Source organism: Macaca fascicularis, chromosome 4 (genome assembly GCF_037993035.2).
Source record: "Macaca fascicularis isolate 582-1 chromosome 4, T2T-MFA8v1.1".
In the NCBI taxonomy this organism is placed as follows: Eukaryota; Metazoa; Chordata; class Mammalia; order Primates; family Cercopithecidae; genus Macaca; species Macaca fascicularis.
In genome coordinates, this window is record NC_088378.1 from 145,537,490 (window position 1) to 145,558,324 (window position 20,835).

Sequence of the window (20,835 nt, forward strand, 5' to 3'; positions counted from 1 at the left end):
TTTTTAGTAGAGACGGGGTTTCACCGTGTTAGCCAGGATGGTCTCGATCTCCTGACCTCGTGATCCGCCCGTCTCGGCCTCCCAAAGTGCTGGGATTACAGGCTTGAGCCACCGCGCCCGGCCTCTGGGCTCTTTCAGAATTAGAGAAGACTAATAAGTTAGGGGGCAGAGGGAAGGGGACAGTGGTGAGAAAACAGAGACATAAAGGAAAAATAAAGATGAAAGGGAGAATGCTGAAGGGCGGGAACTAGGAGTGGATAGGTAGCCTGTTCCTGTACACATTTCCTCTACCAAATTTGTTAGCCACATTCCCAAAGATGCCCTGACTGCACTGCCGTCTCCCAGGCTCAAGTCTCTGCTTGTGAATCTGGATTTTAGAAAATAGGTAATGGTCTACTTTTCAACTTATGAACACCACACTATATACTATATACTATATATAGGTATATGTAGGTACATATATGTGTACGTGTATAGGTATATATTGTATATGGAGCTTGTGCCAGAAGGCAAATCAACTATATCACTAATCATATTCAGTTCCATTGACTCACTGATTGCAGGAAAACTTCCTCAGTAAAGGCAGCAGTGCATTTAATTATACTTTGGTGCAAGCTTATCTTACTGTACCATATTCACATGGAATATCATGCAGCTCTTAAAGGTTTTTAAAAGAAACCTGCATTTAATAATACAGAGAAAGTTCATGAACTACCATTGAGTGAAAAAAGCAGAGGGCAAAACTTTATGAATGATCACAATTTCATTCTCAGTGTATTTGCATAGCAAAATCTTAGAAGGAAATAAATCAACATACTGATGGCTATTGGTTGACTTTTGAATTTATGTATAAGTCAAATGATTAATTGTAATACTTTCTAAATTATAAAAAATGCTGAAGTAATATTTATTTGTATTTGGTTTAACCTTCTGATAAATGTGATTTGAGGAGCCGAATAATTCAGAATTTAGTAAATGTAGGATCTGTCCCTTTGACTCTGTGATACTAAATTAAACAATTAACTTTATTGTTTTTATTGTTATTAATTCCTACTTCCAGTAGGAAGCAGTGGCTCACGCTTGTAACCCCAACACTTTGGGAGGCCATGGTGGGAGGCTCACCTGAGGTCAGGAGTTCGAGACCAGCCTGGCCAACGAGGTGAAACCCCGTCTCTACTGAAAACACAAAAAATGGTCCGGTGGCGGCTCATGCCTGTAATCCTAGCACTTTGAAAGGCCGAGGCGAGTGGATCACGAGGTCAAGAGATGGAGACTATCCTGGCCAACATGGTGAAACTTTGTCTCTACTAAAATACAAAAATTAGCTGGGCATGCCTGTAATCTCAGCTACTTGGGAGAACTGAGGCAGGAGAATCGCTTGAACCCGGGAGGCGGAAGTTACAGTGAGCTGAGATCGGGCCACTGCACTCCAGCCTGGCGACAGAGTGAGACTCCGTCTCAAAGCAAAACAAAACAAAATACAAAAAATTAGCCAGCTGTGGTGGCGCGCACCTGTAATCCCAGCTACTCAGGAGGATGAGACAGGAGAATTGCTTGAACCTGGGAGGCAGACGTTGCAGTGAGCTGAGATCACACCATTGCTCTCCAGCCTGGGTGGCAAGAGTGAAACTTCATCTCAAAAAAAACAAAACAAAACAAAACAAAAAACCTGCTTCTTTCTATTGTAGTATACCTTTGTCTAATTAGAATGTCTTAATGAGTATTTTCAGAGCATCCATTATATCGATTTCTAATTTCAGAGTTATGTTTAAGAGGGAAAATCACAAATGCAGGGAAGTTACGATTCAGGCCATGGACCTTGAGGCTCTTATAGGCTCCATCTTTTTTTTTTTTTTTTTTTTTTTTTTGAGACGGAATCTTGCTCTCTCCTAGTCTAGAGTGCAGTGGCGCAATCTCGGCTCACTGCAAGCTCCGCCTCCCGGGTTCACGCCATTCTCCTGCCTCAACCTCCCGAGTAGCTGGGATTACAGTCGCTCGCCGCCACGCCCGGCTAATTTTTGGTATTTTTTAGTAGAGACGGGGTTTCACTGTGTTAGCCATGATGCTCTCTATCTCCTGACCTCGTGATCCGCCCACCTCGGCCTCCCAAAGTGCTAGGATTACAGGCGTGAGCTACCGCGCCCGACCTAGGCTCCATCTTTGAAGCGCCTCCCCACACTGCTGTCAGGAGAGTAAGGCTCAGAAGTGGACTTGGGTAAATCTGGTTATATTTATCAGGGCACATTCCAAGGGTGGATTGAGGAGAGACTATTGGAGGGCTTCTTTATAGAATTAGAGAACCAAGATGTGAGGAAATCTTCAGGGATCAGAACAGTGGAAATCTTCAATATTCCTAGGCATTAAGGGAAAAGGGAAGGGGCAGAATTGCCAGAATTTGGCATGAGTTCCAGCAACGGGACAGGAACCACCCACTGGGAGCTGTGCCCATAGGAGGAACACAGCTTGTCCGGGAGCAAGTAGGAGAAATACTGTACATGCATCTGCCTCTCTTTCTTTGTGCCCTCTTGTCTCCTGCTGCTGTCTTCCATTGGCTGAATCCGAACGAGAGCCGGGAGCCAGGAGCCAAGTGATACAGCCTTCCAGGGAGAAGAAAGGCAAATAATGGATCTGGAAGTGCAAATGCAGAATAATCTGCATTATCTGATTGTTGTTATAATTATAGTGATACCTCCCAGGAGTTTGTTGGGTGATGAATTTCTGTACTTTTTTTTTTTTTTTTTTTTGGACAGAATCTTTCTCTGTTGCCCAGGCTGGGCGATCTCTGCTCACTGCAACCTTTGCCTCCCGAGTTCAAGCAGTTCTCTTGCCTCAGCCTCCAGTGTAGCTGGGATTACAGGCGCCCGCCACCATGCCCAGCTTATTTTTGTATTTTTAGTAGAGACAGGATTTCGTGATGTTGGCCAGGCTGTCTCGAGCTGACGTCAGTGATCTGCCCGCCTCAGTCTCTCCCAAAGTGCTGGGATTACAGGCGTAAACCACGGAACTCCACCAATACTTCATAAACTTTGAATGATAGGATAAGTTGAAGCCTCAGTAACTGATAAAAAATAGTATTTACCTCAACATATTTTTTGTTTTCTCACATTGGGAGCCCCGCCATGGCAAGGACGAGTATGAGTAGGTTTGCCATAAACTACTATGACAGAGGAAATCTTGGTTCTTCCCAACAGATGCATCTCAGTGAGACTACTATATAGAAGGCTCACCTTCTGTCAAAAAAGGGTGAGGAGGCATCTGGCCTGGGGAAGAATGTGATGCAGCTTCTGGCTTTAAGCAATAGCTTGGTTCATTCTAAGTAACCTGATAAGGCTGCAGTGATATTTTCTGGCTTTGTTATCCCAGTTTGTTTTTCTTGGAGACTTCATGAACTATATAAATAATGTTTCATAAATATTTTTCTAATTATACCAATAGAATGAATCCTCTTTTAAAAATACATATACAGGGCCGGGTGCAGTGGCTCACGCCTGTAGTCCCAGCACTTTGGGAGGCCAGGGATGGTGGATCACGAAGTCAAGAGATGGAGACCATCCTGGCCAACATGGTGAAACCCCGTCTCTGCTAAAAATACAAAAATCAGCTGGGCATGGTGGCATGCACCTGTAGTCCCAGCCACTCCCGAGGCTGAGGGAGGAGAATTACTTGAACCCGGGAGGCGGAGTCTGCAGTGAGCCAAGATCGCGCCACTGTACTTCAGCCTGGCAGCTGAGCTAGACTCCATCCAAAAAAAAAGAACAACAAATGTTGACCTCCATGCAAGTGTTGGAATACCCCTCTAAAACTACTGGTATGCAAAATTGTGCAGGGAACACCAGTTACTGGTCTACAATAAGATAAACTTGCACCAAAGTATAATTAAATGCACTGCTGCCTTCACTAAGAAACTATTCCTACAATAATCAGTCATTCAATGGAAGTAAAGATGCTTAGTGATATAGTTGATTTGCCTTCTGGCATAAGCTCCATATCTTGAAACAGACCAGACTGGTAACTAACATTTATAAATTAGCACTGGGTTGCAGACCACGCTTTGAGTGGCTGTGCTTTACACAGTTTTATGCCTCATAGTTATTTACCCCAAAACAGAATGTATCCACTGACAATATCTACATACATTAGTACAATCTTGGATCAGTAGATAGCTAACTGGTTCTGTAGGACTAAGAGTTTATATACAAAGAAAAAAGAAGATTCTGAATTTGTAATATTTTGGTGGCCACTGCCTGATAAACAAGGCTCAACTAAAATTCATAGCACTTCTCCTTACAGCTAATGCCTGATGATAAGGCTATTGTAATACTGTGTTGACCTTTGAAATACCTAATAATAAAACTTTGTGGAACAAGTACTTTTGCCTCCTCCTTTGTAGGATGAAAAGGGAGCAACAGGAGCTGAGGAGACATAGATACATTTCTAGCCAGGCACAAATAACTGAAACTAGGGTGAGGTGTGGTGGCTCACACCTGCAATCGCAGCACTTTGGGAGGTCCAGGCGGGAGGATCACTTGAGACCAGGAGTTCAAGACCAGCCTGGCCAATATAGTGAAACCCTGTCTCTAGTAAAAATACAAAAAATTAGCCAGGCGTTGTGGCGGGCACCTGCAATCCCAGCTACTCAGGAGGCTGAGTCAGGAGAATCGCTTGAACCCGGGAGGCAGAGGTTGCAGTGAGCCGAGATTGCGCCATTGCACTCCAGACTGGGGGACAAGAGAAAGACTTCATCTGAAAAAAGAAAAAAAGATATAGCTGTTGCCTCCCACAGTGGGTAACATTTGCAGAAAAGCATCTGAGAGCTCTAGAGAGAGGAGAGACAGGATTATCACTTTATCACTATAGAGCACATGCGACCCTACAGGGCAGAAGACGGTGATGTTTACTCAACTGTGTAATGAAATGAAAGATGTAAGGATGACTTCCGGTGGTGAAATCACATTTCGGATAGGTTGAGGAGAAGGCGGAATGCCTAGAAATCCATGTACAGAACAGCCCCACTCTCTTGCTATGACCTCCTCTTGTCCAGAAAAGTTTCCACCGGCCCTGGGGCAGCATCATGTTGGAGCTGCTGCATCAGGACTTAAGCAACAAAGAGCAAAGTGACCCCACAGGGTCAGGATCGTAAGCAGAGGTCTATGCGGGGCAGGAGGGCTGGGTCAGAGGGAGAGGGCAGGGCCGAGCGCAGGGAGTTACTAGAGGAAGGAGAGAGGCGACGTGGAAACATCTCCTCCATATCTTGTTCCCCCACTCCCATCTTGGTCTCTAGTACTGTAAAAATTATTCAGTTCCGCACTAACAGTTGTACTCTTCTACGCTTTCATTCCGTAATCAGTGAATTCGGAACTCCTGTTTAGTCGAGCAAATTCCAGAGATAACTTTTGCGGCTGGGATTCAGCCGGGAGGCGAGCCGTAAGTCATCATTACTCATCACGTGTACTTGCAGCGGCTGTGTCATATCGTCAGGATGGCCGAGTGGTTTAAGGCGCCAGACTCAAGCTTGCTGCTGCTTGTGTTCGGGGCTTCTGGTCTCCGTATGGAGGCGTGGGTTCAAATCCCACTTATGACACAGTACGACATTTTGTTTTTCCCTACCAGATTTGTACCGAGTTTCGCCAAGGAATGCCACAATAGTTCAGCCGTTTCTATCTCCAAGATTTCCCGCCCCAACAGATATTCGCCAAACAGGGTCTTGCAAAGAGAGAGGCATCTCTCTTACACCAAACCAATCGACAAACGAAAACCCCTGACTTACAGAATCCTGGGATATTTTCAGTACCATTTGGAGGCAGTCCCGCAGCACTGTTGGAGATCCCTTTCTCTTGCAAGAAAGTAAGCAGTGGATTTCCATCTATTGGTCTGTGAATCAGCTGACAAAAATTAAACAAACGAAAAAAGGAAAGAAAAAAGAAAGACACGAGAAAAAGGTCTCCGTTCTCAGACAGCCCTGTAGGAACGTCCCTGATTCCTGTATATCGTCTGTCTCCCTGAAAGGGGAATCTGACATTGATCTGACCAGCAACCGTAGTAAACACACACCGCTGTAGCAACGATGGTAACACCCTGTTCTTTTTCCTTAGTCGTTCAACTGATCAGTCATGTGAGGGAAATTACTAAAATCTTCACTACTTTTCTGCACAGGTAAAATAATCTGTTACAAACTTCTACCAAAAGATTTCCTAGGTTAGCTCTAAAACCTAAGAGGAAGGAACCCCTAAGATTATGACACTGCTGAAAACACGTTTGGGTCATCGATAACAAAGAAATACTCATCCTGTTAAAAAGAAACTAAGTTTAAAGCTCCTTCTGAGATTGCGTCTCAGAATTACCGGATTTGGATATCCTTTCTGTCTCTTGTTTTTGAAGATAAAAATTGCATTATATGAAGTACTACGTAAATTGAAATCTTGGTCTTAAAATTAGGGTCCTAGGTTTTTTTTTGCAATATTAACATTACCTGGGTGTTCCTCCTGTATAACTTTTAAATTATTACCCAGTAAGTCCACTTCCAGGAATCCACCTCAGTGAAATTTCAGCTCAGCTCCATGATTGGCCTTGCCAGGTACAGTGCTTCTAGCATTTTGAGGTAGCATTGTTAGAGGCAACCTGTATGTCCATCAGTATACTGCCTATGGTTTTCATACTATGCAGCAGCCACAAGTGACCAAGCAGATGTACATGCAGCAGGATGAGTAGATTTTTCAAACGGTGTTGAGTAAAAGAAAAAAGTCAGGATTTATTTTTATTTTTTGAGACGGAGTCTTGCTGCGTCGCCCAGGCTGCAGTGCAGTAATGCAATCTCGGCTCACTGCAAGCTCCACTTTCCGGGTTCACGCCATTCTCCTGCCTCAGCCACCGGAGTAGCTGGGACTACAGGCGCCCGCCATCACGCCCAGCTAATTTTCTGTATTTTTAGTAGAGACGGGGTTTCACCGTGTTAGCCAGGATGGTCTCATCTCCTGACCTCGTGATCCGCTTGCCTCGGCCTCCCAAAGTGTTGGGATTACAGGCGTGAGCCACCACGCCCAGTCAGAAGTTAGGATTTAAATTACGCAAATCAACAACATATTTTTCAAGGATAGTTTATTATAATTTCGGCCGGGCGCGGTGGCTCACGCCTGTAATCCCAGCACTTTGGGAGGCCCAGGTGGGCGAATCACTTGAGGTCTGGATTTCCAGATCAGCCTGACCAAAATAGCGAAACCCCATCTCTACCAAAAATACAAAAATTAGCTGGGCGTGGTAGTGTGAGCCTGTAATCCCCGCTACTCGGGAGGCTGAGGCAGGAGAATCGCTTGAAACTGAGAGGCAGAGGTTGCAGTGAACCAAGATGGTGCCACTGCACTCCAGCCTGGGAGACAGAGTAAAACTCCATCTCAAACAATAATAATAATGTAGTCCCACCACTTTGGGAGGCCTAGACGAACCTAGCATACTCCACCCATCCAAGGTCTTTTTCTTCAGAGCCCGAGTCTGCTGACCACGAGTTACATAATGAAACTTAAAGATTAGCAGTACGTGTCAGGATGGCCGAGTGGTCTAAGGCGCCAGACTCAAGTTACTGCTTCCCAGGTTTGGGGCTTCTGGTCTCCGCATGGAGGCGTGGGTTCGAATCCCACTTCTGACACAACTCTTTTGCCCCTTCAATCCTAGGATTGGGGGACCGGGCGCGGTGGTTTACGCCTGTAATCTCAGCACTTTGGGAGGCCGAGACGGGCGGATCTCCTGAGGTCAGGAGTTAGAGATCAGCCTGGCCAACATGGTGAAACTCTGTCTCTTCTAGAAATACAAAAAAAATCAGCCAGGCATGATGGCGCGCGCCTGTAGTCCCAGCTACTCGGAAGGCAGAGGCAAGAGAATCGCTTGAACCCAGGAGGCAGAGGCTGCAATGAGCCGAGATCGAGCCACTGCACTCCAGCCTGGGTGACAGAGTGAGACTCTGTCTCAAAAAATAATAATTTTAAATATTTTAGAGAGGTTGCCTGTATGTTGGGAGAGAGGAAAGGGCTGTATGGTGGGCATGACAAAGAAAAACAACAAAACAGTAAGGGAAACAGAGAGGGAGAAAGAGAAATATTTCGTTGACCAATAACAAAAATGAGCCATGGACAGTTTGATTAATTTACCTCTCCAAACCTGAAGTCTCTTCTTCCTCTCTTCCCCGCCTCCATAAATAATTCCACCTTTTCACTCTTCTTCTCACCTCTGCACATTCACAAGCACCTACCACTCTTTCTTGCTCTAGAAACCTCTTAAAATGATAAAATTGTTAATTATTTTTCTCCATTCTCCACCTTCATCTTTTTCAACCATTCTTTTGAATTGAGACAGTTCATTTTTCTGTTACTGATTTTATTTCTGCTTCAAAGTATTCACAGCGTATTTTAGGCTAGGTGGGGAAACCGGAAAAGTAAAAATAAAAATCATGTATGACTTTTGTTTCTCTCTACAAAGCGCCTGCTTAGGACGCTGAATACTGAGCTTTGAGGGTCCCTCTAGCCAGGAAACTGTTACGGAGCTAGATAGAAACTTAGCACTGTTCTGAGTATTTGCCACTTTCCCTATTATTTCATTTTTGACTTAACCTGAAAGATAGCAACATAAGGTATTTTGATGACACTATTTTTAGCATCATTTAGAATAGCATCGGGCAAAATAATAAATACCCCTCTGAAAACCGGGAGCATACGCCACCCATCCGAGGTCTTTTCCTCCTTTGTCGGAGCCCGAGTCTGCTGAATACGAGTTACATAATGAAACTTAAAGATTAGCAGTACGTGTCAGGATGGCCGAGTGGTCTAAGGCGCCAGACTCAAGTTACTGCTTCCCAGGTTTGGGGCTTCTGGTCTCCGCATGGAGGCGTGGGTTCGAATCCCACTTCTGACACAACTCTTTTGCCCCTTCAATCCTAGGATTGGGGGACCGGGCGCGGTGGTTTACGCCTGTAATCTCAGCACTTTGGGAGGCCGAGACGGGCGGATCACCTGAGGTCAGGAGTTCGAGACCAGCTTGGCCAACATGGCGAAACCCGGTCTCTACTAAAAATACAAGAATTAGCCGGGAGCAGTGGTGGGCGCCCGTAATCCCAATTACTTGAGAGGCGGAGGCAGGAGAATCGCTTAAACCCGGGAGGTGGAGGTTGCAGTGAGCCGATATCGTGCCATTGCACTCTATCCTTGGCGACCAAGCAAAACTCCCTCTCAAAAAGCCGCACACACACACACACAAAGCAAAAAACCACTAGGATTTGGGGGCTGAGCGGGGAGGATTGTTTGAGCCCAGGAGTTCCACGCCGTCTATACAAAAAATGAGCGATGCGTGGTGGTGCGCCCCTGTAGTCCCAGCTACCTGGGTAGGAGAAAGGCTTGATCACTTGAGAGCCCAGGAGAGCGAAACTGCAGTGAGTTGTATGATCGCGCCGCTGCACTCCAGCCAGGGCGACAGAGCGAGTTCATGTCTAAAACAAACAAAAGCAGGAGACAAGAGCTTGAGATACAGATTTTACCAAAATCATTTTGCAACTACCACCTTTCAGGAGCTGTCCCCAATGCTTCCGCCCACATTTGAACTTAACAAGCCCGTGAGTGGCACTTACATATTCCCTGTACAATTATTTTCAGCATCTTAATCGTTTCTGCAAGGGATAGGGTGGAGTATTATTGCACAATCATCTCGTTTCCTTCCTCAAGGTCAAACCACCACCACCTCTTCCCCCCACCCCCTTCCGCCTTTTTTCTTTCCGTGTTTCCCCGTTCTTCCTCTCCCTCGCTTATCTAGATCCCCTTTGATTCTTTCTGTGGGTGATGGGAGAAGGGATGTGAAGTGAAGAGACAGGATGTAGGCTATTATGGGGCGCACGTAAGAGAAATATAAGACCTTGATGGACGAACAGAGAGATCTTCGTCTTGATTTAAAACTCTACCGAGTAAAAAATAAATATATATGTGTGTGTGTGTGTGTGTATATATGTGTATATATATATAAATATATATACACACACACACACACACGAATCCCTCTTGCTTTATTAAGGTGGGAGACATACATCCAATATGTATATCCAATTACATCCAATTACTTTCCATTCTGTTCCATAGTAATGCTTTCAATTACTGCCCCAAATTAGCAGCTTTCAGAAACTTCATTTCCTACAGAAATGAAACAACGAACATACACGCAGAAGACAATCCTGACATACTCGAATGTACTGGCAAGCAGCTATTGCAAGATCCTATTTTATGCACCCAACGATCGGGGTGAATTGTTTGTCGTTGTTGTTGTTGTTTTTGGTCTTCAAGTGGAGAACTTCAAATGTTGCTGAGAAGTGCGAAGTCCTCCGTTCTTGTTTTTTGGTTAAAAGAATTTTTTTTTTTTTTTTTTTTTTTTTGAGACGGAGTCTCGCTCTGTCACCTAGGCTGCAGTGCAGTGGCCGGATCTCAGCTCACTGCAAGCTCCGCCTCCCGGGTTCACGCCATTCTCCTGCCTCAGCCTCCCGAGTAGCTGGGACTACAGGCGCCCGCCACCTCGCCCGGCTAGTTTTTTGTATTTTTTAGTAGAGACGGGGTTTCACCGTGTTAGCCAGGATGGTCTCGATCTCCTGACGTCGTGATCCACCCGTCTCGGCCTCCCAAAGTGCTGGGATGACAGGCTTGAGCCACCGCGCCCGGCCTGGTTGAAAGAATTTAAGCAAGAGGCAAGCAACAACGAAGATACCATCTTAAGACAGTTTATTGCAAAAACGAAAATACACTGAAAGCTAAGTCAGAGCAGGCTGCTTGAAGGTGAGACAGCGCCAGCTGGCACTGGGGATACCCCCTTTTTGGGATTCTTTTTTAATTTTACTTTTATTTAAATTATTTATTTATTTATTTATTTTGAGACAGAATCCGGCTCTGGAGTGCAGTGGCGCGATCTCGGCTCACTGTAACCTCCGCCTGCCAGGCTCAAGTAATTCTCCTGCCGCAGCCTCCCGAGTAGCTGAGACTACTGGCAAGCGCCACTACACCCGGCTAATTTTTGTATTTTTAATACAGACGGGGTTTCACCATGTTGGCCAGACTAGTCTCCAAATCCTGGCCTCGTGATCCTTCCGCCTCGGCCTCCCAAAGTGCTGGGATTACAGGAGTGAGCCACCGCGCCTGGCCGGGAGTCTTATATGTTTATTCAAAAAGTGGCAGGCAGGAGGAGGTGTTACTAGTAAGCATGTTTTGGGTGATCCTCTGGGTGCACATGCGCTGTGGCTATACATGCTAGTACATACATTGCATGTCTCATTAACATCTTAAATCTCCCTCCAGGGGTGTGTTTCTTACTATTATAATGAGCAAAAGGTTACTTCTGGAGCAAGCAAAACTGGAGCGAACCGTACTCCGCTTGCCTCCATGGCATGGAAAGTCCCTTGTGGAGTTGTTAGTTCCTGCTTGAGCCAGATAAGTTCAACTGCAAGAAGGGTCCAAGGACTCTTGAAGTCTCAGATGCGGATGACGTGTCCCAACTGTCATGGCCCTCTTCCTAGGTGTGCCAGATATGTAGGCCAACCTGGAGCCCAGCTCCCTGTTCATATTTAACTTGTTTATTGTTATTATTTTGAGACAGAGTGTCGCTCTGTCGTTGAGGCGCTAGGGCAGTGGTGCGATCTCGGCTCACTGCAACCTCCGCCTCGAAGGTTCAAGTGATTCTCTTGCCTCGGCCTCTCGAGTAGCTGAGATTACAGGCTGCGACAACCACGCCCAGCTAAAACCCGACAGGGTTTCACCATGTTGAGCAGCCTGGTCTCGAGTGATCCGCTCGCCTCGGGATCCAAAGTGCTGTATTACAGGCGTGAGCCGCCGCGCCCGGCCAAACCCAGCATTGTTTTAAAGGCAAAGTGCAATAGTAGCAAACATAAGCCTCTTGAATCAGATATATGTGTTTAAATTCAAACTCCATCACTTCCGAAAGTAAAATGTATGGTGTTTTATTTTGTTTAGATCATTTGTGAAACTTTTCTTCATCTGCAAATGTAGGGAAAATTCTTAAAATTCTTTGGGTATTGTAAGGGCGCAGTGGCTCACGCCTGTAATTCCAGCACTTTGGGAGGCCGAGGCGGGAGAATTACCTGAGGTCAGGAGTTCGAGACCAGCTTAGTCAAGGTGGTGAAACCTTGTCTCCACAAAATTACAAAAATTAACCAGGCATGGTGGCGTGCGCCTGTAATCTCAGCTAGTCTACTTGGGAGGCTGAGGCAGGAGAATCACATCCGGGAGGCAGAGGCAACAGTGAGCCGAGATCGCGCCATTGCACTCCAGCCTGGGCTACAGGGCAAGACTACGTCTCAAAAAAAATTTTTTTTTGTTTTAAATCCTTTGGGGCCTGGGCGCGGTGGCTAACGCCTGTAATCCCAGCACTTTGGGGGGCCGAGGCGGGCGAATCACGAGGTAAGGAGATCGAGACCACGGTGAAACCGCGTCTCTACCAAAAAAAAAAAAAAATTAGCCAGGCGCGGTGGCGGGCGCCTGTAGTCCTAGCTACTCGGAAGGCTGAGGCAGGAGAATGGCGTGAATCCCGGAGGCGGAGTTTGCAGTAAGCCGAGATCGCACCACTGCACTCCAGCCTGGGCTACAGAGCGAGACTCCGTTAAAAAAAAAAAAAAATCCCTTTAGGGATTAAAAATAATTTACGTAAATACTTTCCCTAGCAAACCATGTCTCTTGAGCAGTTGCTCAAGAGAGCATTCAGCTTCGTATTTCTATTTGCTGCCTCTGGCATTTTTACCGATTTGCAACAACTCAAATTCTCTGCTGTATCGCCATTTCTGACCAAGGAGTCCTACCTTCCAAACACTTTAGAAAATGTGCTCGGAGTCCCTTTTTCTCTGACAATTAAAATATTTCAAACTTATACCTCACACCCCATCATGTGCTCGTCATCCAGCACTTGACATCCCCGTCAGGACTTCTTTCTTCCTCTTTTGAACCCCCAAAATGTTCTGGTGTTATCAGCCACAAGAAAAACCGAAAACCTGACTTTCATACAAATATAACATGAATGTAGTGTTTAAGATTTCATATATCTCGCTAATTACTAAGTAAATTGGGAAAACCCCTTAAAAGATGAATTTGAAGAACAAACAACACACAATAGAAAGGCTGAAAATTGTATCTCAACTGAGTAAAATCTTAGGGTTAATGTAGACATGAATCACTTGAATTATTATCACTTTTCTATAACTTAACTTCTACCATCACAGAGCTTAGCCTAGGGAATAGAAAGTCAAAGGTGCATAGCTCTAAAAAAATTAGATACTTGCTAGAGGGTCTGCCAGACAACGCCAAGCACATCACTGAAAGGAAGGACCCAGTAATTTTTGTTGTCGATTTTTAAGTCTGACAATTCTTTCTGACACATATGACACCTTATAAAAGTTGCTTCGAAGTAAACATGGGAGAGTGTTAAAGGAGATGGAGTCTTGTTGTTTGTTTGTTTGTTTTGAGGTTATTTAGTTCTGACCTTAGTCTTCAGTTTGTCCATTTATACAACTGGGTGTGTATATATTTAATTTTAACGTTGTGATCAGGCGGAACATTTAAAAATCTTTTATGTTTTCCTTGGTTTACATTCTTTCTAATGGACTCTTTATATTTCCAACATGAATAAAAATGAATGTATTATTTTACTTTTGTTCTGAATCTTTCTTCTGTATCTCCCTACTTGGTTATTTTTACTTAAAATATCAGATGTATTATGTGGTGTGAAGGGACTCCAAAATCAGCAAGGTCCGAATAAAGAATTTCTTTTCTTTTTTTTGTTTTGTTTTGTTTTTTGAGACGGAGTCTTGCTCTGTCGCCCGGGCTGGAATGCAGTGGTGCCATCTCGGCTCACGGCAAGCTCCACCTCCCGGATTCCACGCCATTCTCCTGCCTCAGCCTCCCGAGTAGCTGGGACTACAGGTGTCCGCCACCACCCCTGGGTATTTTTTTTTTTTGTATTTTTAGTAGCGAGGGGTTTCACCGTGTTAGCCAAGGTGGTCTCCATCTCCCAACATCGTGATCCGCCCGTCTCCGCACCCGGCCCCGAATAAGGTATTTCTTAGGCTCAATACAATGTGCCAGTCAGTTGAGATGGTCAAAATCTAGCAGACCAGAGATATTCTCAAGGTTATTAAAGACCCCAGAATTTGATTCAAGTAACTAACTCCATATTAATCTCTTCGGGGAAATTTTTGAAGCTTTTACTTGTAAAGATGTCTTTTAGGATAGAGAGCAGTAACAACATATTTTCTACAAACTCTATCAATGTACTTGAAAGAAGTCATTTTAAGAGCTCCTGAAGAGACCCTTTATACCATAAAAATGGTAGTTTGTGATGACACCTGTCTGCGCAAAAGTCACATAATTGTCTTGTAAGCTAGGGGTCAATGGAATAAAATATCTGATGCCCACTGGCACCCAAATCCTATGACATCAGTTTGTCTAGTGGGGGTAGAAGCCTACAAAAATTGGTACAGTTAGCCCTCCATGTCTGTGGGTTTTACATCTGTTGATTAAACCAATAGTGGATCAAAAAATATATATTTTTAAAAAAGGAAGGTTGCATCTATACTAAACATTACAGATTCTTATATTCTTGTCATTTTCCCTAATCAATACAGTTTAACAATTATTTACATAGCATGTACCTTGTATTTTTAGGTATTATAAGTAATCTAGAGATAATTTAATGTATACAGGAGGATGTGCATAGGTCATATGCAAATACTACCCCATTTTACATAAGGAACTTGAGCGTGCATGGATTCTGGTATCCGTGGGAGATCCTAAATCAATCTCCCACAGATACCAAGGTACGACTCTATTTTTAAAGATCCTGAAGTGTGATTCTAATGTGCAAAGTTTGAGAACCACTGTTCTAGGCCATTTCCGTATCATTGGTTACTCTATTTTTAAAAAAAAATGTGGAATGCTTCACAAATTTGTATGTCATCCTGCACAGGGGCCATGCTAATCTTCTCTGTATAGTTCCAATTTTTGTATATGTGCTGTCAAAGTGAACACAACTCTAATTGTTGCTTGCTTACATACAGTTTTTCACTATATATAAACAATCAAAGTCAATTTTTATAGTGTAAAGAAAACCCCTTATCATATAGTATAAGTCATATTTAACGCTACCCTCAAACAACGATTAAAGTAACCGTGTTTCTTCCCTAACATCAAGAATGCCAAAATGGGACGGGTGCAGTGGCTCACTCTTGTAATCCCATCACTTTGGGAGGCAGAGATGGGCGGGTCACCTGAGGTCAGAAGTTTGAGACCAGTCTGGCCAACATGGTGAAACCCCGTCTCCACCAAAAATATTTTAAAAATTAGCCGGGCGTGGTGGCGGGTGCCTGTGATCCCAGCTACTCAGGAGGCTGAGGCAGGAGAATCGCATGAAACCGGGAGGCAGAGGTTGCAGTGAGCCAAGATCACGCCATTGCACTCCAGCCTGGGTGACAGAGCCAGACTCTGTCTCAAAATAAAAATAAAAATATATTTTAAAAAAGGAATACCAAAATGTACAATGAAGATAGTATTTTAAATCTCGCCCTGGCACTGTGGCTCACGCCTGTAATCCCAGCATTTTGGGAAGCCGAGGTGGGCAGATCACCTGAGGTCAGGAGTTCGAGACCAGCCTGGCCAATATGGTGAAACCCCATCTCTATTAAAAATACAAAAATTAGCTGGGCGTGGTGGTAGGCGCCTGTAATCCCAGCTACTCAGGAGGCTGAGGCAGGAGAATCGCTTGAACCGGGGAGGAAGAGGTTGAAGTGAGCCGATATCGCACCAATGCACTCCAGCCTGGGCAATAAGAGCAAAACTCCGTCTCAAACACAGATAAGCAAAAAAAGCAAAAACAACAACAGCACCAAAACTTATAAAAATGTGAATATTTTGATTGGCATCTTTCATAGCTCATATTTATTAAATTATGTGTTATTTATATATAAAAAGCAAAACACATGGTGTTGGTGTTAAGGAAAACATTATTTATGGCAATTGTTAAAGATAGTAAGGAAAACTTTATTATAAGGGGATTTTGCAGTAGGTGAGAGAGACTGGACTCAACTTTGCATACAACAATGAAAAGTGGGAATTTATAGCCAAGGATCAGGGTGGGGAGATGAGGTCTGTGGATGGAAAATTACTGAAAGGAAACATCACAGGTAAGGGGGTTTCTGGTTAACCTGGCCTGATAGAATTCTTGAAGGCAGGCCAAGGAGATGATATCACTGGAGCATGGTGGAGAATGAGGATCCTGATCAGATATGAATGATGATCAGATAATAGAGGATGAGGGATTCTGGCTAAACTGACTTAGCACAATTATTGTTAAAAGTGGGCAATGCAGAGCTACAAACATGTAAGTTCAAAAGTCGGGGCCTTGGCCGGGCGCGGTGGCTCAAGCCTGTAATCCCAGCACTTTGGGAGGCCGAGACGGGCGGATCACGAGGTCGGGAAATCGAGACCATCCTGGCTAACACGGTGAAACCCCGTCTCTACTAAAAAGTACAAAAAACTAGCCGGGCGAGGTGGCGGGCGCCTGTAGTCCCAGCTACTCGGGAGGCTGAGGCAGGAGAATGGCGTGAACCCGGGAGGCGGAGCTTGCAGTGAGCTGAGATCCGGCCACTGCACTCCAGCCTGGGCAACAGAGTGAGACTCCGTCTCAAAAAAAAAAAAAAAAAAAAAAAAAAAAAAAAAAAAAAAAAAAAAAAAAGTCGGGGCCTTAGTTGAGAAGAGCCTTCAGAGGAACCTGACTAGAGTTTGGTCATGAAGAAATCTTTGTCACTGCTCAAAAAAGTCTGATAAGTAATTAAATTATTAGAGGTTATTTGATATATTATCTAAATGTGTTAGTAATTTAAACGGTTTGGCATCTTTTCTGACTTGAATTTTATAAAATTTAGATAATGTAAAAATAGAAACTTACAGCAATGTTAAGCATTGGGGTTTCAAAATGAAGCCTCCAAATTCTTACCTTGAGGACTCCAAGCTCCACCTTTATTTTTATTTTTATTTTTCTGGAGTCTCGCTCTGTCGCCCAGCCTGGAGTGCAGTAGCACGACTTGGCACACGGCAACCTCCGCCTCCGGGTTTCAAGCAATTCTCCTGCCTCAGCCTGCCGAGTAGCTGAGATTACAGGCATGCGCCAGCACGCCTGGCTAACTTTTTTGTGTTTTTAGTAGAGAAGAGGTTTCACCATATTGGTCAGGCTGGTCTCGAACTCCTGACCTCGCGATCCATCCGCCTCAACCTCCCACAGTGCTGGGATTATAGACGTGAGCCACCGTGCCCGGCCACCAGGGTCTGATTTTTCAAGTGTGAAAACAAGATAGTAAAGAAGCCTGAGGGGAGCCCAGCAAAGAGAACCAAACATCGCTGAAATTTGGGAAGCAGGACCAGCTATATAATTTGTAGGGCCCAGTGAAAAATTAAAATGAGGGAGCCCTGGTTCAAAAAGCAGGGAGACAATGCTGTTGTAATTATTAATATATACTGATATGGGTGTGAGCTACAGGCTCACTGCCACCAAGACGCCCTCCCAACTCACCTGGGCACTGCCAGGCTGCCAGCCAGTGTCAGGAATGACAGCCATTATGCCACACCCCAGAAACCCCGGGATTAGGCTGCAGGAACTTAATTCCTCTTCTGTAGACCCCCTAGGGGGCTTTACTGCTGGAGGCAGGTGGGGAAGAGGGGTCGGGAAAGAGAGTGGGGAAGGATGCCAGTTAGCAGGGCTAATTCGCTGCTGAAAACCCATCGAGGGGAGGCAGAGCTCTTGGGAGCCAACTCTTGGGCAGAACTCTTGGGAGTCAACTGACCCCCATGCCTAAGCTTGCTACATTGTCATGTTGGCTATAGCTTACAAAACACAAATTTAAGGATAAAACTATTGAGAACTTCAAGAGAGCCATTACAAAACGTTAAACCCCAAGAGTAGGGTTGAGTGTGTAGGGGTGCTCGGGGGATGGTGGTAAGTTGTGCGACTCCATAGATCTCAGGCCCGTGAAGCCCACCCCACTGCGGAGCTTAAATTGTACTCAGGATCTTTAAAATGGCTTTGCGCAATTCCTTGGCTGGAAGAACCAAGACTTACAAAAACGGGTCCACAGACACACCTAGAACGCGATCTGAGCCTCAGTTTTCCGATCCAGTGTCCAAAGGCCAAGTGGTCAACACACACACGCTCTTCTTGTAGTTAGGAATACCCATTGCGATCTTTGTGAAAAAAGTTTCATTGTAGTGGGGGGACACAGAAAACTGAATCTTCTTTGAGTTGGCATGTCGTCTCCACATCTCCCTCAATTCCGCGAGCAAAGATTTTCGGAAGTACATGCATTTCCTTCTCTTCCGTTCGCTGCATCTTCAGTTTCTCCTTAGTCTCTCCAACCTGGCCGAGGACAGGGCCTCACGACCACACCTGCCTTACCAGGGATACGGAGGAGCCAAGGTGTTCCAAATACAGACAGTGTGTGCACTATAGAAGGCGCGGAAAACAAACAAACAAACAAACAAACAAGCAAACAAACAAACCCTGAGTTCTAATTCCAACCGTAGAAGTCAGTGTATGAGAGCCTAACGGGTTGAATGTCAAGTTCCTGAGAACGGATTTCAATAGGTTTTCTTAAGTTGCAAAGGAGCAAACAACAAGTCGTAGGTGACTATGTTGAGAAGGAAACGTGAGACAACTCGAGGATGAAAGGCAGAATAGAGAAAATAAATAGATAAGGAAGAAAAAAAAATTGACACAACTGGACAGCGGTGTTAGGAGATGTATAAGTTACTTGGATATAAGGCACGACAACAAAGAGGGGCAGCAGAGTGGCGCAGCGGAAGCGTGCTGGGCCCATAACCCAGAGGTCGATGGATCGAAACCATCCTCTGCTAACTCCCTGTTTTTTTCCTCCAAAATGTTGGATCTGGCACTCGTCAGAGGTGCTTTAACACCTGTCATGAGTAATTGAAGAACTACTGTGACTGAGGGAGTAAGCTCTGTTTTAACTGCCTGGTCCTTTCTGAAACCTAGTGGTCCACTTTGAAAGATCGGAAGCACAGGCGGAGAAATGAGTGAATCTGCAAATGGGAGGTCTGAAAAATAAGGCGGTAGAGGAGCAGAGACTGGTGTGGAGAAGAAGGGAAAGACTGAGGAAGAGGTGAAGAAAAAGAGCAAAAGATGAAGACTAGGTTGGGCGACCGGGAAAAAGATATTACAAAACTCTTGGAGAAGTGGGTTTTGAAGGAGGTAATTCCCCAGACAGAAGCGGGTGTCACATGTATGTTGCTCTGACATTACGATTCCAGGAAACCTCATCTCTGAAGAGCTAGGATAAAAACGGAGGAAACAACGGGAATTGAACTACTTCCCTTGTGCCATAACTTAATCTTTCTTTACCCAAATGTTTTATTCGTCTGAAATTTCTTCCCACTTATTGAAGTCATTGTTGAAATGTGTACTTTCTGCCTCCAACCTTCTGGTAAGCTGATGAAGAAGCCCGAGAGTCCGCTCTAAAGCGCCTTTACCAGCCAGCTAGATCTCTAAAGGCTCCTGTGTGCAGTAATGAGCTGCACACGGTAGTGGGAATATTCACTACCGAAGGGGTCCCACTCTATTCTGAGCCCGATTTTCTTCATTTCCCCTGTAATAAATACTACACAATAATTTCATATTTAACGCATGAACAGTTTGAGGGTTAAATGAATGCTCATAAATATAATAAAGCTCGGCTGCAGTGCTGAGGCACCGGTATATGACCAGAACGCTTGGAAGACCCGAGTAATTACCGAAATCATGAGCCTTATTAGCACTTCCTAGTGCAACGGAGACAGCAGTGGAGATCCTGGATAGCTCAGTCGGTAGAGCATCAGGCTTTTAATCTGAGGGTCCAGGGTTCAAGTCCCTGTTCAGGCGAAACTTACCAGTTTTACTTTAGTTAGGTCTAAATCCCAGCCCATTTGGGAACGTCTTGTGAGGAGAAGGAAATTATCACAAAGGCTGAAACAGACAAAGGCATCACTTTCTTCATTAAATTATCCTTTCCCAATATTATTTGAAACATATCCCCAATATTTCAAGAGAAGTGGAAAAGGACATGATATAAAAATAATAAACTGGTGATGGAATGACTGGGAAATGAACCATTTTAAAACTCCCTTGAAATGGTTCATTAATCCAGGCATGGGGGGGAGCAGTTTGGAAGGTCTTGATTAAAATGCAAAATCTTTAAGAGCAGTGACCTTTGCATAGTCTGTCTCTGTGGTTCCTTGGAGTTTAGACCAGCTCTTCTTTCACAAAAAATTTGACCGCTTTGCAACAGTTCCCAGTTGAAAAACTCATTTCCAAACACTTTCTGAAATAGTATTTTCTGGGTTTACATTTTTTCTGTCATTATCCCGGGATTTGGATTATGGTTAATGACCCTGATCATGGGCTTCTAGGGCATGGCTTCTGTGGGCAGTGTGCTGAATCTGCTAAACCACGCCACTATGAAGGTACTAAGAGTTCAAAATTGTTGACAGTTTTTTTGTCTTGTCACTTTTGTCTTGAGCCTGACAATATTCAGTCCAAACACTGCATTTGGGTCCATTTTGTAAGACCTCGCCCTTTCTTTTTTCAGTTATATGATTCATTTGAAGTAATTAGGTCCATTTTGACTCTTTTCCCTGACCTTGCTTATTTTTTTATTTTATTTTATTTTTTTGAGACGGAATTTCACTCTTGTCGCCAAGGCTAGAGTGCAATGGCGTGATCTTGGTTCCCTGCAACACCCACCTCCCGGGTTCAAGTGGTTCTCCTGTCTCAGCCTCC

The 20,835-nt window shown here is 44.6% G+C and overlaps 6 non-coding genes across 6 annotated transcripts; 5 read left to right on the top strand and 1 right to left on the bottom strand.

Annotated features, from left to right (window-relative positions):
- Window positions 1–5,473: 5,473 nt before the first annotated feature.
- On the top strand, window positions 5,474–5,581 carry TRNAL-CAA (transfer RNA leucine (anticodon CAA)). Its single transcript has 2 exons — window positions 5,474–5,511; window positions 5,536–5,581. It is a non-coding gene; the product is annotated as a tRNA-Leu (tRNA).
- A 1,951-nt stretch (window positions 5,582–7,532) lies between these two features.
- Window positions 7,533–7,639, top strand: TRNAL-CAA (transfer RNA leucine (anticodon CAA)). Its single transcript has 2 exons — window positions 7,533–7,570; window positions 7,594–7,639. It is a non-coding gene; the product is annotated as a tRNA-Leu (tRNA).
- Window positions 7,640–8,791: 1,152 nt separating this feature from the next.
- TRNAL-CAA (transfer RNA leucine (anticodon CAA)) lies at window positions 8,792–8,898 on the top strand. Its single transcript has 2 exons — window positions 8,792–8,829; window positions 8,853–8,898. It is a non-coding gene; the product is annotated as a tRNA-Leu (tRNA).
- A 6,040-nt stretch (window positions 8,899–14,938) lies between these two features.
- Window positions 14,939–15,044, bottom strand: LOC123573131 (U6 spliceosomal RNA). The gene has a single exon (XR_006697880.2). It is a non-coding gene; the product is annotated as a U6 spliceosomal RNA (small nuclear RNA).
- Window positions 15,045–18,845: 3,801 nt separating this feature from the next.
- Window positions 18,846–18,917, top strand: TRNAM-CAU (transfer RNA methionine (anticodon CAU)). Its single transcript has one exon. It is a non-coding gene; the product is annotated as a tRNA-Met (tRNA).
- Window positions 18,918–19,865: 948 nt separating this feature from the next.
- On the top strand, window positions 19,866–19,938 carry TRNAK-UUU (transfer RNA lysine (anticodon UUU)). Its single transcript has one exon. It is a non-coding gene; the product is annotated as a tRNA-Lys (tRNA).
- The last annotated feature ends 897 nt before the right edge of the window (window positions 19,939–20,835 follow it).